Raw genomic sequence first — 16,171 nt, 5'->3', positions numbered from 1 at the left:
GGGCCTTTACAGGATGTTGTCATGGTTATAAGAATAATGAAAGAATTTTGGCATAGACCGGGTTGAAGTTTTGATAATTACTGTGTAGTCAAACCAATTAAAACATTGAGAACATCAATTAAGAAGAAATAATCTTCCACACATTAAACGTCTTTCACTGTATTATCCCTCTAAGAGCAAATTGTTTTATGAGACGCTCTTCTTAATGTGTCAAAAGACTGAATAGTCAGTTGTAAAATGCGAAACAGAAGTTAGCATGAAGGAAGTGGTCTTCCTGGTGACAAGGGCGGATGACAGGGTATTGTGAAACTTTAATACGGAGCAGGATTTCTTAAAATTGCTTCCATGTTTGCTGAGGTAATTTGCAAACGAGACGTCGAGTCAAATCTTCCATTGGTATCATAATGCATACCAGTGAATAAAATCCACAAGTTAACGTAGGTACAGTTTAACATCAAGTTACTTTCCTGTCATTTCATGTACATCAAATATATCAATTCATAAGACTCCAGCTCTAAGTTTTAGGATAGTTTCCTTTTTAAAGATGAACCATATAAAGGAAAACTTTGTGCATGTTACCATGACCATTTTTTCTCTATTATCCATCAGTTGTCCCTGTATGTTGAAGGCCATCATGTTCTCAGTATTTTTTATGAATGAATTTGAAATTGAAGTTGGAATAAGAAGATAAAAGGAGTGAAATATATGAGTTAAAGGAAACTGTGTTTTGTCCATCGGCCAGCTTTCTTAAATTTTTGCGAAGGAGTTGTCAATTTTTTTTTAATTAAAAAAATTTTTAGTTGTAGATGGACACAATACTTTCATTTTATTTATTTATTTTTATGTGATGGTGAAGATTGAACCCAGTGCCTCACATTTCTCTTTAAGAAGGAAAAGTTGTGGCATTGAGTTACTTGTTTAAGGTTAATTATAGATGGTAAATCTGGGACTAAAACTCAGGTCTTTCCCACTGGGAAGAATGAAAACTTAAATATGTTAATTTTTCTGAAAGATAAATAGATGACTAGGTAAAGAAAATGTGGCATACACACAATGGAATATTATTCAGCATTAAAAGAGAAAAAAATCATGGCATTTGCAGGTAAATGGATGGAGCTGGAGAATATAATGCTAAATGAAATTAGCCAATCTCCAAAAACCAAATATTGAACTATTTCTCTGATTTAAGGATGTTGATCCATAATATGCTGGGGTTGGGGGAATGGGAGGATTAAATGAACTCTAGATAGGGCAAAGGGGAAAAGGGGAGGGAGGTGAAGGGAGGGAATAGAGAGGTAGGAAAGATGGTGGAATGCGATGGTCATCATTACCCTAAGTACATGTATGAAGACATGAAGGCTGTGACTCTACTTTGTGTACAACCAGAGATATGAAAAATTGTGCTCTATATGTGCAATATGAATTGTAATGCATCCTGTTGTCATATATAACAAATTAAAAGTAAAAAATAACCCATATACTTTAAAATATGTTTACAAATGTTGTGGATTCTTTTCCTGTCATTACATGTTGGTGTTCAGGAAGGACGATGTTGAGTGGATAAAAGAAAGTAATCTAGGGCATGCAGGTCATGAGGTGAGCCTTAATCTAAAGTATTTACTGAATATAAACAATGTGAACTTCTAGTTATTTAGAGTCTTTGTAATTTATGTCCTTTATACAGGAAGAGAAGCACACACTAATTTTTATCCATTCAGTTAGTAATACATGAAATATAGATTAGGGTTTAGTATATTAGTAACATTGTATCCCTGCAAAATTCCAGAATTTAGGATATTTTTGCATACGCTTTCCCCAGCATCTCTCATTTCCCGGGTGATGAGAAATAAAGTGTTATGGTACCAGATTATGTTTTCAGTTTATAGTGACTGACTCTAGGTGGAGGTATTTTATTCAGACTTCATTTCTTTTAGTTCTTTTGCCAAGACTGGACTAATTTTCAAGAGTAGGCTGAGTTATTTTTTACTTATGTCACATATGTATTTTTCTCTTATCTGCTTTCCCTTGGTAGAAACGATTTGTCCTTTTCCTTTAATTCCGTGGGAAATGTACATTTATGAACTTCCCACACTCTCCCCATTAAATATAAATGTAAACGTGGATTTCATCTTATATTAATTCCTCAAATGCTGCTATCAGAAAAGACATTTTAAACTGTCATAACAAGACCTGGTAGGTGACAGCAGACTTGGACTAGGCCTAGAGTATGCTTCAGCCCTTGTTACAAGTTCACATTCATGTCACTGCATTCCTATTCTAACTCCCATAACTAGTCAGCAATGATAAATGAAAATATGAGATATTTCTTTGCATTGGCCAAAATCACAATTTAAGAAGACATGGTTTCCTTAGTTATTTTTAAATTATACTATTTATAATACTTGATAGGGTTAGATGGAAAAAAAAATCCAAACTTTTTTTTTTTTTTAAAAATAAAAGATCTTGAAATATTTAGCTGCATAATTAGTGGAATATTTTCTTGTGTCTTCATGGGAACAGGTATTCTAATGGGATCCAGAGCTAAATAAGATGTGAAACGTAAATATTTTAAATGTTCTTCAGTGTAGTCTAAATTTAAAAATAGGGCGACAAATGCCATGGATTCTCTCCCTAGAAAATTGTTTTATGCATGTGTATGTGCACATGTTTTTGATTATAATTTATTTGTGAATCTTCTGATGCCAATTCAAGGATCTCCAAATTTATGGTCCCCTTATAATATATGCAGTCGCAATGTAATTACTAGGTAGTATATTTTTAAGTAATGGAGGCTGACTTATATTATGTACCTATTTGGCATTTTGGCTTGACCCTGGCTGGAGTGAGGCCACTCTTCTCTCCTCTGTAGCTGGACTTTATTGTCATTAAACACGGGAAAAATCTCATACATTTTCCTCATCATAATCACCTTTATTGAAAAATATCTTTTTAAATGGCAACAGATGAAGACTCAGCATTTCACATTTTCCTGATTCACTTTCTATCCGTTTTGGGTTTGTTGGGTTTTTAGTGTTTTATTTTTGGTTGGGGCTTGGTTGATTCCCTCCCCTACCCTAATATCTTTCCTTAAACAACAGAATTGGAGTTCTGTCTCTATTTACAACTTTTCACTCCTTTGCTGCCTTCATGAGAAAGGATGTGGCTTTGTCAGCAAGGGGAAGAAACTGGAATTTGTGGTTGCCTACAAGTTGTTAGGTAAAGGACTACATCATTTCTCTACTTTCTTGGTGGGGGATTGAGTGTTGTTCTGGTGATAAAATAGAACATATGTAACCGGGCGACAACAACAACAACTTCACATATTAGTGTAAGAACTGAACCACCATTCCTTTGACAATTACCTAAATTTATCTATACGTCCTGGTCTTATGAAGCCATATGTGAAATAATAACTGCTCTACAGGTAAAGATCGACTACCAAATTCAACAAGACCTCAGACCTTTTGATTCCCATGGAGGCCCATACCATTAAAATACCTTGAAGTCAATCATCTGCAAAATCATGATAACTTTAAGGAGGTGGGGATTCGCCTACAGCCACCAACCGTGGGCTGTCTTTGTTTTTGCAAGGCAATCTGTTAGAAGCCTGGCAATGTAAAAGAGAGCTGGCACAATGACGACCCAAGTATTCTGTGCATGGGAGATTACTGGCTGACACAGTTTAGGACCCGTCCTAGGCATACAGATTAATGGGACAGGGAAGCTTAGCAGACATACAACTGGAATTCCTAGTGGAATAGTTCAATTTAAACTCTACCGAATTTGGATACTCCCACAACAGAAATCTTTAGTCTTGCTTCTGTTGGAAAGAATTATTGAAATAAATTCCAGTTAAAGTTGAAATAATTATGACAAGTCTGTCTTATAACGATGTGGTGAATGTCTAGACTTAGTTCTAATTGGTCTTATTTTAATGTGTTTATTGTTTAATTGCTTGTAGGAATGATTTATTCTTTCATAGAACTGAGATTAATGGCAACTGGCGGCTTTATTGGCATTGCTATCAGAAAAATGACCAAAGTCTCAAAATAGAATTAAGGAGACAGATTCTAGGCACTTAGGAATGTCAGACTAATGTAATAACATGAAAACTGTATTCCACAAGTGTTACTACCTCAGTGATTTTGTAGTGTGTTCATTAATGCTATTTTTTAATTCTCAAATTTTAATGTATGGGTTGAGATTATATTATGGTGTTAATATAATTTCCTTTTGTGGAATGTGTAGGACTGATATTTGAAAAATGAATAAAAATTCAGCATTTCAAATCATTAACCTGAAAGTATCAGCTTTTTTATATCTTCATAATATTTTTGGTGGAAGTGTGAAACCTATATAAAGGAATAATATATTTTGAATATTTGAATTTTGTTGATTGCTCTAACCCTTTTGTGTATATTTGAAATCTACCTAATATTGGTAGAAGTTATATGTGGCTTGTCAATTACATTGTCTCTGTTGGTAGATGAAAATGATAGCTTCTTTGTATATTCACGTTGTTGTTGTGTATTCTATTTCAGATTTTCATCTAAACAGATGGAATTGGAAGTTTGAAGGGTAGGCATTGGGGAATATTTTTTTTTTCTTTTTTGGTATCAATAAATTTATCATTACAGTATAGATAAATATGATAAGAATTTTCCAGAGAATAAAGTTTGGTACTAGAGGGGAATGCATTTAAGTGGGGGAAAAGAAAACAATGTAAAATGTAAGAAATTCTATGATAGCTATTTGGTAATACAGAAGGCAAACTCAAGATTTCAGGGCATATATGTGTTGAGGGCCACAGCCGAGTTAGGATGACGCATGGCATTTTTGCCAGAAGTAGTGGTTGAGAGGTGACGACAGCGAGTTCTTGCGGAGTTCCCGTTGAGTTCCAGTTGAGCTCTCGCAGGGATTCCCAGAGAGTTCCCATTGGTTGGGGAAGTGCCAGAGGAGGGATATTTCTGGTTGCTGGTTCCTGGACGAGCCGCCTGGCGTTCGGGAGTATTTCCTGGAGAGCGTGTGGAGTGTGCTGGTGGAGTTCAGAAATAAAGTTTGTTCCTGCTTCAGTGGCTCGTGATTTGTGCCCAGCCAGACTGCGGCATATATGGATATATAACAGTTATGGAAATTTGCAGGTGCCTCATTACTAATCAAACTGAAATATCTAGATATTCCAGAAAACATAGTACTCTTATTTTGTAATGTTCATTTCTTTGTTGTGAAACATTAATATATAATTAGAGAAACTGATATATACTTGTCATGTGAATAAACAGTTCTGTGGTGAATACTGGGTAGCCGCCATCATTGAGGTCAAGACATAGAATGTAGCTTGCTCCCTGGAAGTCCAGGCCCTTCTGACTCTCTCTAAACATAGCCCCATCTGTTTGACTTGGAGGGATCCATTCTAGGGTCATTTTTCATGAAACTATAAAGAAAAGAAAGAGATATGAACACCTCTAAAAATGACATTTTAGTGTCATCTTTTTTAAAAGTTCTTTTGAATAGCATCATATATGTCTTTTACTACTTTCTTCATCTTAATAAGATATATCTACATTGATGGCTGTCCTGTAGTTGCATAAAATCCTTCATTTTCCTTGCTATAAATTATTTGATTCTATGGGTATACTAAGTTTCTTTCTGTGCTGTTTTAGTAGACATTTGGCTTGTTTCCAGCCACGAGGAGCTGGTATCCTAGTGTTAACATGTACCAGCTTCTGGAGATGTGGATTTGTTGAATGGAAGGCAATATAAATCCTCTGTTTTACTAGATCAGGTCAAGTCATTCTTCAGCAGTGTTTGGGAGTTGCCATTGCCATATCGTTGGTAACACTTAGTGTAGAAAATTTTGAAAATTTCTCTCAGTCTGATGGATATATAACAGTTATGGAAATTTGCAGGTACCTCATTACTAATCAAACTGAGAAAATTTTGTATGTTTGTTTGCCATTTAGACTATATTTTTCTTTTATCATTTTGCCTGCTTTCTCCATGATTTGTAGTCTGTATTTTCTTTATAGTTCTTTAAATAAGCATATGTGAAGAGTATATCACTTCCTTTATAAGTAATCTTGTTTGTATCTTATTTAAAATAAATCTTTCCAAATCCTTAAGTCATATATGTTTCTTAATATTTTCTAAGATTAATAATTTATTGTTTTCATTTCAGTCTTTTATCTGTGATTGATTTTAGTAAATTATGTGAAAATGTCATAATTTAATTTTATCTCCTAAGGATATCTAATTTTCTCATAATCATTTAATTAAATATCTGCTATGACTTTACCAATAGACAGTGTCATGAAAGAGTGCCCATAATAATGAGGTCTGATTCCATGGTTTTATTTGTTTGCATTATAAAATAAATATAGATATCCATTTGAGGGAGTCACCCTAATTTGTTCCCCAAAAGTATTTTCTCTATTCTTGGATTTTTGAATTTTGAAAATAAGAATCAGTGTGTCAAACATGAAAAAAGATGTTAAGATTTTTGTTTGAAGTTGCATTGAGTCTATACAGCAGAGGAGAATTAATATCTCTAAAGTATAAAGATTTCAACCCATGAACATTTTTTTCTATTTCCATCCAATAGGTCATTTAGAATGTTTTTCAACTAGTTTCATCTTAAACATGTTTTCACGGACTTATTCTTCGACACTTTACATTTTTGATATTATTAAAAATAATGTCACTTTCAATTTCATTTTTAACTACTTGTAGGAGTAAGTTTTCCTATTGATTTTAATATTATGAATCATACTAAAATTTTCTCATTAAAAAACTTATCTATAGATTCTTTTTGATTTCATATAAATGCAATTATTTCTTTTGTAAATAATGAAAATTTTATTTCTTTTGTTCCAACCCTTATACCTTTTTTTTTTTCTTGTCTAATTGCACTGATTAGGACCTCAAATACAAAATGAATCATAGTACCAACAGTGGTAAGTCTTGTCCTGTTCCTATATCAAAGGAAATGATTTTCACCATTAATTGAGCTTATGAGCTATGTTTTATAGATATTATGTAACTCAGGAATTCGTAGTATTTGTATGACTCATGGGCCAAATCCAGGATGCCACTTATGTTTGTAAATAAAGTTATGTCAGAACCCAATCCCACCCATTCATGTGTATATTGTCTGTGGATGCTTTCACAACACAATCATGTAGTACGATAGAGATCAGATGACTGCAAAGGTGGAAATATTTATCTGGTACTTTGAGAAAAAGTTTGCGACCTCCTTCTTTTCCAGATTAAAATGTTCTCTTCTATTTTTGCTAAATTTTTTTTTTTGCCATGAAAAAATATCAAATATTATTGAAGGCTTGTCTTGCAATTCCTGCATTGAGATAATGTGATGATGCAATGAACTAAATTGCCTTTCTCATGTTACACTGAGTTTATATTCCTGGAATAAACTTTCATTTGTTTAAATGTACTATCATTTTTATGTATTGTTGGACTTTGTTGCCTTTCTGTTGAGAATTTTTCCATCTTTGTTTATAGTTAGATTTATCTGTAATTTTCCTTTGCTTACTGTTCCTTTGGGTTTTGATATTAGAGGTATGCTTGCTTCTTAAAATAAGCATAAATTGTATTTGGATAACTATTGAATGAAGCCATTTGTGCCCGGAGTTTAGTGGTGGGAAGATTTTTTCATTGTTTATGCAGTTTGTTTCATGGCTGTAGGATTATTCATATTTCTTTTTCTCCTTGAGTCATAGTTGTATTTTTCTGGGAATTTGTCCATTTGTCCTAAATTCATATTTATGGTCACAAGCTATTCATAAAATTTTCTTAAACTCTTTAATGTCTGCAAGATGTTACTTTTGTCACTTTTAATATATGTTATGTCTTCTCTCTCTTTTACTTGTTCACCAGTTGTTTATTGGTTTCATTAATCTTTTTAAATTTTTTTAAAAATTTTTTCTTTTTAGTTATGAAAGTAGAATGTATTTTGATATATTATAATACATGGAGTATAACTTCCCATTTTTGTGGTTTTCTCATGATGCAGGAAGGTTATGTCTGATTTCTCATAACACAGGAAGGTTATGTTTTATTTATTCTATTAACTTTTCCATTGCCATTGCCCTTCCTTTCCCCTACTCTGCTCTGTCCAATCCAGTGAACCTCCTCAACCCCCATTGTAAGTCAGCATCCACATATCAAAGAGAACATTTGGCCTTTAATTTTCTGGGAGTATCTTATTTCACTTAGCATGATAGTGTACAGTACCATCCATTTACCGGCAAATGCCATAATTTCATTCTTCTTTATGGCTGGGTAATATTCCATTGTGTATATGTACCATATTTTCTGTATCTATTCATCTGTTGAAGTGCACCTAGGTTGATTCCATAGATTACCTATTGTGAATTGAGCTGCTATAAACATTGATGTGGCTGTGTCACTAGAGTATGCTGATTTTAAGTCCTTTGGGTATAAACCAAGAAGTGGATATCAGGGTCAAACAGTGGTTTCATTTCAAGTTTTCTAAGGAATATCCATACCACTTTCCAGAATGGGTGCACCAATTTGCAGTCCCACTAGCAGTGTATGAGTGTACCTTTTTCCTCACATCCTCACCAACATTTATTGTTACTTGTATTCTTAATAGCTGCCATTCTGACTGTAGTGAGATGAAATCTTAGAGTAGTTTTGATTTGCATTTCTCTAATTGCTAGAGATGTTGAACACTATTTTCATATATTTGTTGATCATTTGTATTTCTTCTTCTGTGAAGTGTCTGTTCAGTTCCTCAGTCCATTTATTGATTGGGTTATTTATTTTTCAGGGGGGTTAAGTTTTGTAAGTTCTAATAGTCTTTTCAAAGAACTGACTCTTGGCATTGATCTTCTCTGCTTTGCATGTGTTTTCTAGTGCATAAGTTTTCTTACTAATAGTCTCTTTTCTTTTTATGAGGGGGGTTAAATTTGATTTTATCAAATTTTTAAAAAATTAATATTTAACTCATTATTTTTAGCTTTTTTTTACTTTTTTTTTTTTTACATGTTATCCAACATTGACTACAAATTCTTCTAAAATAAGCAAATGTTCTTAATTTTGGTAACTTCTATTTAAAATTTTTAAAATTTATAACCTTTTCTGGTTTCTAACATATATGTAACCCAGGGGGATTTTCTATTTTATTTAAATTTATAGATTAATTGCATTAAATTTATAAAGCTTTCTCCATAGGATATTGTTTTAAAATTTGTTGATACTTACTTTATCACTCAACATATGGTCAATATGTGTTCCAGGTAATTTGTAATGAAAGAATATTTGAGAGTAGGTGGATATATCATTACATATATCCATTAAGTTTATAAATCTTGTTCTGTTGTTTGATATCAATATATTTTTTGCCTGATTGTTCTATGAATTATTGAGAAAAGTATATTGAAATTTCAAACTACAGTTGTGAATTTATCTATATTTCTTTGTTCTGTTAATTTTTACTTTAAATATTTGAGATCATGTTTGAAGCCATATTATTATAGAAAAACTAGAGAAGGAAAGAAAATGAGATTGCCTAGAAAATGAGATTTCCACAGAAAACCTAAAGCAGAGGATGAGGATTTAAGGTGATAGTCATGATCCTTCATAATTGCTCAAAAATATATTCACATATCCTTTCTCCTTTCATAATGATCAGGTCTGTGAATTAAGTTGGGCAATATTAACCAATCCTGAGGATTTTAAGGTAAGTGTATCACCCTAAATCACAGGCTACTTAAGAATAGGGTCAGGTCCAAGAAATGAGTTTCTAAAATCATTTCCCAAGTCTGTTCTACCCTCTCCCTTTAACACGCTTCAGTCCAGACATCCTGGCTTTCCTGCTGTCAACTGCCAGCTGTTTGGGGCACTCCACTCTTAGGTGTTGGTGGTTGGTGCTCCGTTTACCAGGGCAAGTAGATCTCTGTTCATATGTATGTCAACTTTTCAGAGAGACCTTTCCTGATCATTCTGATCATTCTCTATTCTCTTAGTGCTCTATTCTTTAGAGCACTTGATACTATCCCACTTGATAATATCTATTGGTGTATATAATTATCCTCACTCTCCTCTCTAGCATATAAGGTGCCAGACACCAGGGTCTTTATTGAATTCACTCTGTGTTTCCTACAACAGCTGACACACAGTAGGTGCTGAATAAGTTTTGATTGACCTGATTGAATGAAAGAATTAATCTTACCAGTATATTGATTTATCAAAAACATTTAGATTGATCAATAAATAAATAATTATTGAGGTTTCCTGGATGAAAGAAATTCTTTTAAGCATGACAAGTAGAAAAAACAAAATTACTGACTTCAGACAGATTATAGATAAATCCATATATGCAAGCAATAATAAGGTAATCACAGATCTATGGACAATTAATAGCCAAATATATTATCTAACCAACAAGTGTGGGGAATTTCATGCAAGGAAGCATTACTGTATTTGTAGTACAGAGAACAAAAGAAATGTAAAATGTATGAGTTGGGTACATCATTAGTTGTTTAAGAATTGCCTTTTCTGTTAAAAGGAAGGAGAAAAAGGAGATATTTGAGTCATGAAGATGAGAGATTAGCAGGACCTAATTTATCCCTTTACCAGACTGCCAGTATCTCCATTGCAGAAACTGTGTTGTATTCATTCCTCATCCCTAGGCATGAACTGAAGAACAAAACAGGAATAAGTTAGACCTATTGTCAATCAATCTATCCCTGTATTTATGATTGGCGATCAGCAATGGAATATAATTTGTAGGCATCTTGCAGCCACGGATCCACTTTGCTTTGTAAAGTTAATTGCTAAATGTAAGAGTAGGCTGGTAGGTTTATATGTCATTACACCCTAAAATATGTAGCTTCTTCTGTCCTGTCTTTCCTCTGGCTGAGAGACAAAGATCCCAGTTTTGTAATCCTGCTTAAAACCTTGCTTTGATCCTAAATGACAAAGAATGTCATTCTACTCATTGTGGATTAAGTCCCCTTCACTTGCTTAACCAGTACATGTCTACATCCTCATTTTTAAATGTCTTATAGAGAATTTCTATACTTGGATTCCAAAGAGTTGTAGAAAAAGAATTCCTCTAATGAAAATATATTTACATTAGGTTTTAGTGGCATTGTGAGTAAAAGGATCATATTTATTTTGTTTTTCATTATTACTTAGTCTTCATTATATTTGACTAGAAGATTAGTAATTCCCAGAAAAATAATGGTTCTTACATATTTTATACCTTAAAATAATATTCTACCCAATAAATCCAAAATAAGAATTCCATCATTAATTTCAGCAAACTCTACAGCTTGAAATATTTTAGTTGGTTGACTCTAAATTATATATTGACATTAAGGTGAAGTTTCTTTAAGATCTGTAAGCAATGAAAACACCACATTTCTTTTTCCTTTAAATTGACCATAAAACCTTCTCGGTTTTAATTTTTCTTCCGACCTAGGAGCATATCTAGACCTATAAAGAATGCTGGCTCTTTGGGGAAGATGCCTATTGGATCCTGATGCTCTTCTTTTCTACTTATTCTCTGAATTAATGGGGTGTTTTTGTGACAGACCTTCGTGTTTTTTATTTCTAAGTGCCTTGGAATTTTAGATCTTTGTCCCAGACCTCTCTCATGAGAGTTACACTTACTTTTCCCAATTCCTATCCACTGTATCCATTTGGTGATTCCACAGGTGCCTCAAATATCTCAAAACAAATCCAGCCACTTCCCAACACACCTGCTGGCTCCTGATCTGCTGGTTTTCAATCTCAAGCACTCAAGGGACAAACTAGAATTTTTAAAAAACATTCTGACTCACAAAAATGTTATTGATTTTTTTCCTGAAATATTTTTTGAAATAAAATATTTTTTGCCCCAAATTAAAAAAAAAATCTTCCTTTCATCCTCATTTCTCTGTCTACCACTTACTTGCCCAATTGCTTTTAGGCAAGTTACTTAATTTTCTACTCTAGTGTCCTCATCTGTAAAAATGGGGATAGGAATAGGTCTTACCTTATAGGATTTTTGTGAGCATTAAATGAATTAATTCATGTTTGATGCTTACAAGAGTGTCTAGAAAAATAGCAGATCACACAACATGCTCAAGTTATCTTCATCATCGTTATTTCTTCTACTACTGTCCACCTACCTACATTTAGGTTCCATGGGCTCCTGTCTGGATTGTTTCACCAGCCCCTTCACATTCCCTTCTGCCTCTTTTCTTTTTTTTTAATTTTTAATATTTATTTTTTAGTCATACTTGGATGCCATACCTTTATTTTATTTATTTTTATGTGGTGCTGAGGATCAAACCCAGGGCCTCACACATTCTAGGCAAATGTTTTACCGCTGAGCCACAACCCCCAGCCCCTCTGCCTCTTTTCTTGTTCTCAAATGTGACTTCAACAATGCCTTCAGAATACTCTGTCTAAATCGTAAATTGAATTTTTTTGGCCACCTTGCTTAAATATCCTGTGATATTTTCTGATAAATTCTTAATCACTAGTTGCTAAAACAATCAATGAATGAGTAGAAGAGTGAAAATATCTCAGATTTCTATAGAGCAAGGTTTTAATACATTTTAAAAATCATGAATAAAGGAATAAAATAACTGGGATTTTATTCATATTGTCAACATTAATCCTTGTGTTTGTTTATTACAGCCTTTTACTTAGTTATCTTTACTGCATGGTATTTTAATTTACAAACGAGTCGCCATCTAGATTTATACTTAATTCATACTGGCTTTTCTTAGGTCTCTCTGTCCTCAGCAATCTCTCACTCAACTTCTAATTATTTTATTCCTTTGAAGGCTTTGGTTTTAATTGCTCCACTTTTATTTTTTCCAAATTTTTGGCTGGATGTGCTCTTCCAGCATAATTAGTTTCACTCTTGATCTTTCTTCCACTGTACAGAAAAAAGAACATCACACAATACTGCTTTTTAGTCTTGTTTAAAAGTAAAGCATGGTTTATTCTCAATTTTTACTATATTCTAAACTATTCAAGATGTACTCTTCTTATCTCGTTCAACTAATTATTCACTTAAGTATTCTTCTGCTCAAATCCCAAGAAGATAACATAATCCGCAAGTGACAGTAAAGGCTGCTTGTCTGTCCATCTCTCAAAAGCCAAAAGTAGGTGTCTTCCACTTCCTTCAGAGTGATTTCTCTTATGCTTTTACCTTTCCCAAATGTAGGATGTAACCAGATACAGAGATCTGCTAAAACATTTTTTTCAGAAGTGAGTGAATGGTAGTATTAACCTTGTTTCACCTATTTGCATTCCAACTGAAAATTCCTGAGACTTGAAATGCTGTCCAGGGCCATATGAATATTATCCTATTGGTGGAATTTAAGGCACATATACTAGGAGTTATCTTGGCACATGAAGCTCTTCCTGGAATTTTTCAATCATCATGAAACCAGCACACGTTTTCCTCCGTTATGAAGTCCTAAAGCTTGTGAACTTTATTTATTCTTATAAAATTTATGGTGTACAACATGATGTTTTGAAGTATGTGAGCATTGTTTAATGGCCTAAATTAAGCTAATTAACATATGCATTACCTCACGTACTTATTTATTTGTGTTGAGAATACTTGAAGTCTATTCTCTTAGTAATGTTCAATCATATAGTTCTTAGTAACTATCATCAACATGTTGTATGATAATAGATCTTGAACTTACTCTACCTAACTGAAATGTTGATCTTTGATCAATATCTCAGTTCCTACCTAACCCCTGCACACTCTAAGCAAAAATTTTATATATGAAATCTTGTGGTATTTGTCAATCTCTGCCTGGCATGATAAGGAGATTCTTTCTTCCTTAACCTTTACAGGGAAAGCAAATTTAAAAGGATCCGTCTGCTGCTGTTCCATTTCTGCTTTCTTTAGACGACTTCTGTCTATGAAGTGTTTTCCCTACATTTTCCTCTAGTAACTTCAAAGTTCAAGGTCTTACATTAAGATATTTGATCTATTTTTAGTTTGTTTTTATTACAAAGTGAGAGACAGGAACTAGTATCAATATTCAGTGTCTAGCTTTCCCAGCACCATTTGTTCAATGGGCTATCTTTTCTCTAAAGTATGTTTTTGGCATCTTTGTCTAGAATCTCATGGCTATAGATACATATGTTTATTTCTGGCCATTAGTCTATGTGTTTTTGTGCCTATACCATGCTGTTTATGTTTCTGTGGCTCTAGTATATTTTGAAATGAAACTTCAAACATTCTTTCTGTTTAGAATTGCTTTGGCTGCTTGGTGTCTTTGGTACATTTATATGAATTTTAGAATTGTTCTTTCTATTTCTGTGAGGTCATTGGTATTTTGATGAACATTGCATTGAATCTGCAGTTTGCTTTGGCCAGTTTGACCTTTTTAACAACATTGCTTTTCCTAATCTATAGACATAAGAAGTCTTTCCATTTTCTAGTGTCTTTTTAATTTCTTTCTTCAACATTTTATAATTTTCATTGTAGATATCTTTAACCTCTTTAGCTAGATGTATTCCTAAGTCCATTATTTTATTATATTTTCAGGCTATTGTGAAAAAGATTATTTTCCCGGTTTCTTTTTCAGTGAGTTCATTATTGGTGTTTAGAAAAGCTAATCTTTTTTTTTTTTTTTTTTTGATGTAGACTTTGTGTCTTACTACTTTGATGAATTTGTTTATCAGTTTGACCCAGAACCTTTTGGGGTTTTCTAACATCTGCAAACAGGGTTAATTTGATCTCCTCCTTTCCTATTTGTATCCCTTTATTTTTTTCTTGTCTGACTGCTCTGGCTAAAATTTCAGGTACTATATTGAATAAGAATAGTGAGCATGTACACTTGTCTTGTTCCTGATTTTAGGGGAAATGCTTTCTGTTTTCCCCTCATTCAGTATGATATTGACTGTGGGTTTCTTGTATATTCATTATATTGGGGTGTGATACTTCCATACCTAGTTTATTTAGGGCTTTTATCATGAAAGGAGGTTGAATTCATTTACTGTTTTTCATCCTTGGCAATGCATGAATTTACTTCTGACCCTTCTGTTCCATTGGCTTATGTACCTATTTTCATACCGGTAGTTTGCTAAAACTTGAGAACTTTAAGCATAGCCTGGATTCCATCCTCTTGCTTCTTTACAGAATGGATCAAGAGAATAGAAAGATGATCAGAAAATGAATATAGAGAATACAGGGATAGATTTAAAAAGGAAACCCAGACCAAAATGGTAGACATTTTCTTTATAGCAACATTCCCCACCCCTATCCTTTCAGTTTATCACATTGAAGTAAAGATACTTCAAATCACAAAGTATTTCTTGCATTGATTGATTTTTTTCCCCATGTCTTCACCACCCTCTTAACATTAGTCAAATCAATCATCACTTCTCTCCTGTACCATAGGGAAAACTTCCTAGTGGGTCTCTTTCCTTCTATTCTGATCCCCTTGCAACTTTTTATCATGTATCAAGAGTTCCCCTAATATAAACACATAATATTGATCTGTAGGCTGCAGCTCCTGCTTCTTTCTCCAGCTACTTTTTTTTTGGTCTTATTTTTATTTGTAAAAAAATTAAGATATAATTTACAAACAAAATGGCAAATATTTACAGCGCACATGATATTTTGATATGTGCATACATTGTGAAATGATTAGATCAAGCTCATTAACATATCCATTGCTTCACATATTTATCATTTTTATGGTAAAGACATTTACGCTCTAATCTCGTAGCAATTTTCAAGACTACATTGTTATATACTGTAGTCACCAAGCTGCTGTATGATAGATCTCCAGAACTTATTCACCCTAGCCAAGTGAAACTTTGTACCCTTTCACTGACATCTCCCCATTCCCCTGCCCAGACCCTGTCACCCACATGATCTCCAGCTTCATCTTGAACCATTTCATTGCTCACAACTAACTGGCACAACTGGCTCCTTGTAGCCCCCAGCTCAACAGCACTGAGCTCTTCTCTGAATCAGGACCTGCACTTGTGCGGTTTCACCTGGAACACTTTTTACTCCATGCATTGCTCAGCTTTCAATCTCAGGTCACTTCCACAGAGAAACCTTCCTAGGTCCCCAAATCAGTTAGTACCCTTTTCTCATCCATGATAGCGATCTGATCCTGTCCTTCATGGTAGTAATCTCACTGGTAATTATGTT

Source organism: Ictidomys tridecemlineatus, chromosome 6 (genome assembly GCF_052094955.1).
Source record: "Ictidomys tridecemlineatus isolate mIctTri1 chromosome 6, mIctTri1.hap1, whole genome shotgun sequence".
Classification (NCBI taxonomy): domain Eukaryota; kingdom Metazoa; phylum Chordata; class Mammalia; order Rodentia; family Sciuridae; genus Ictidomys; species Ictidomys tridecemlineatus.
The sequence above is the reverse complement of the archived record's forward strand: the minus strand, read 5'-3'. Positions refer to the sequence as shown.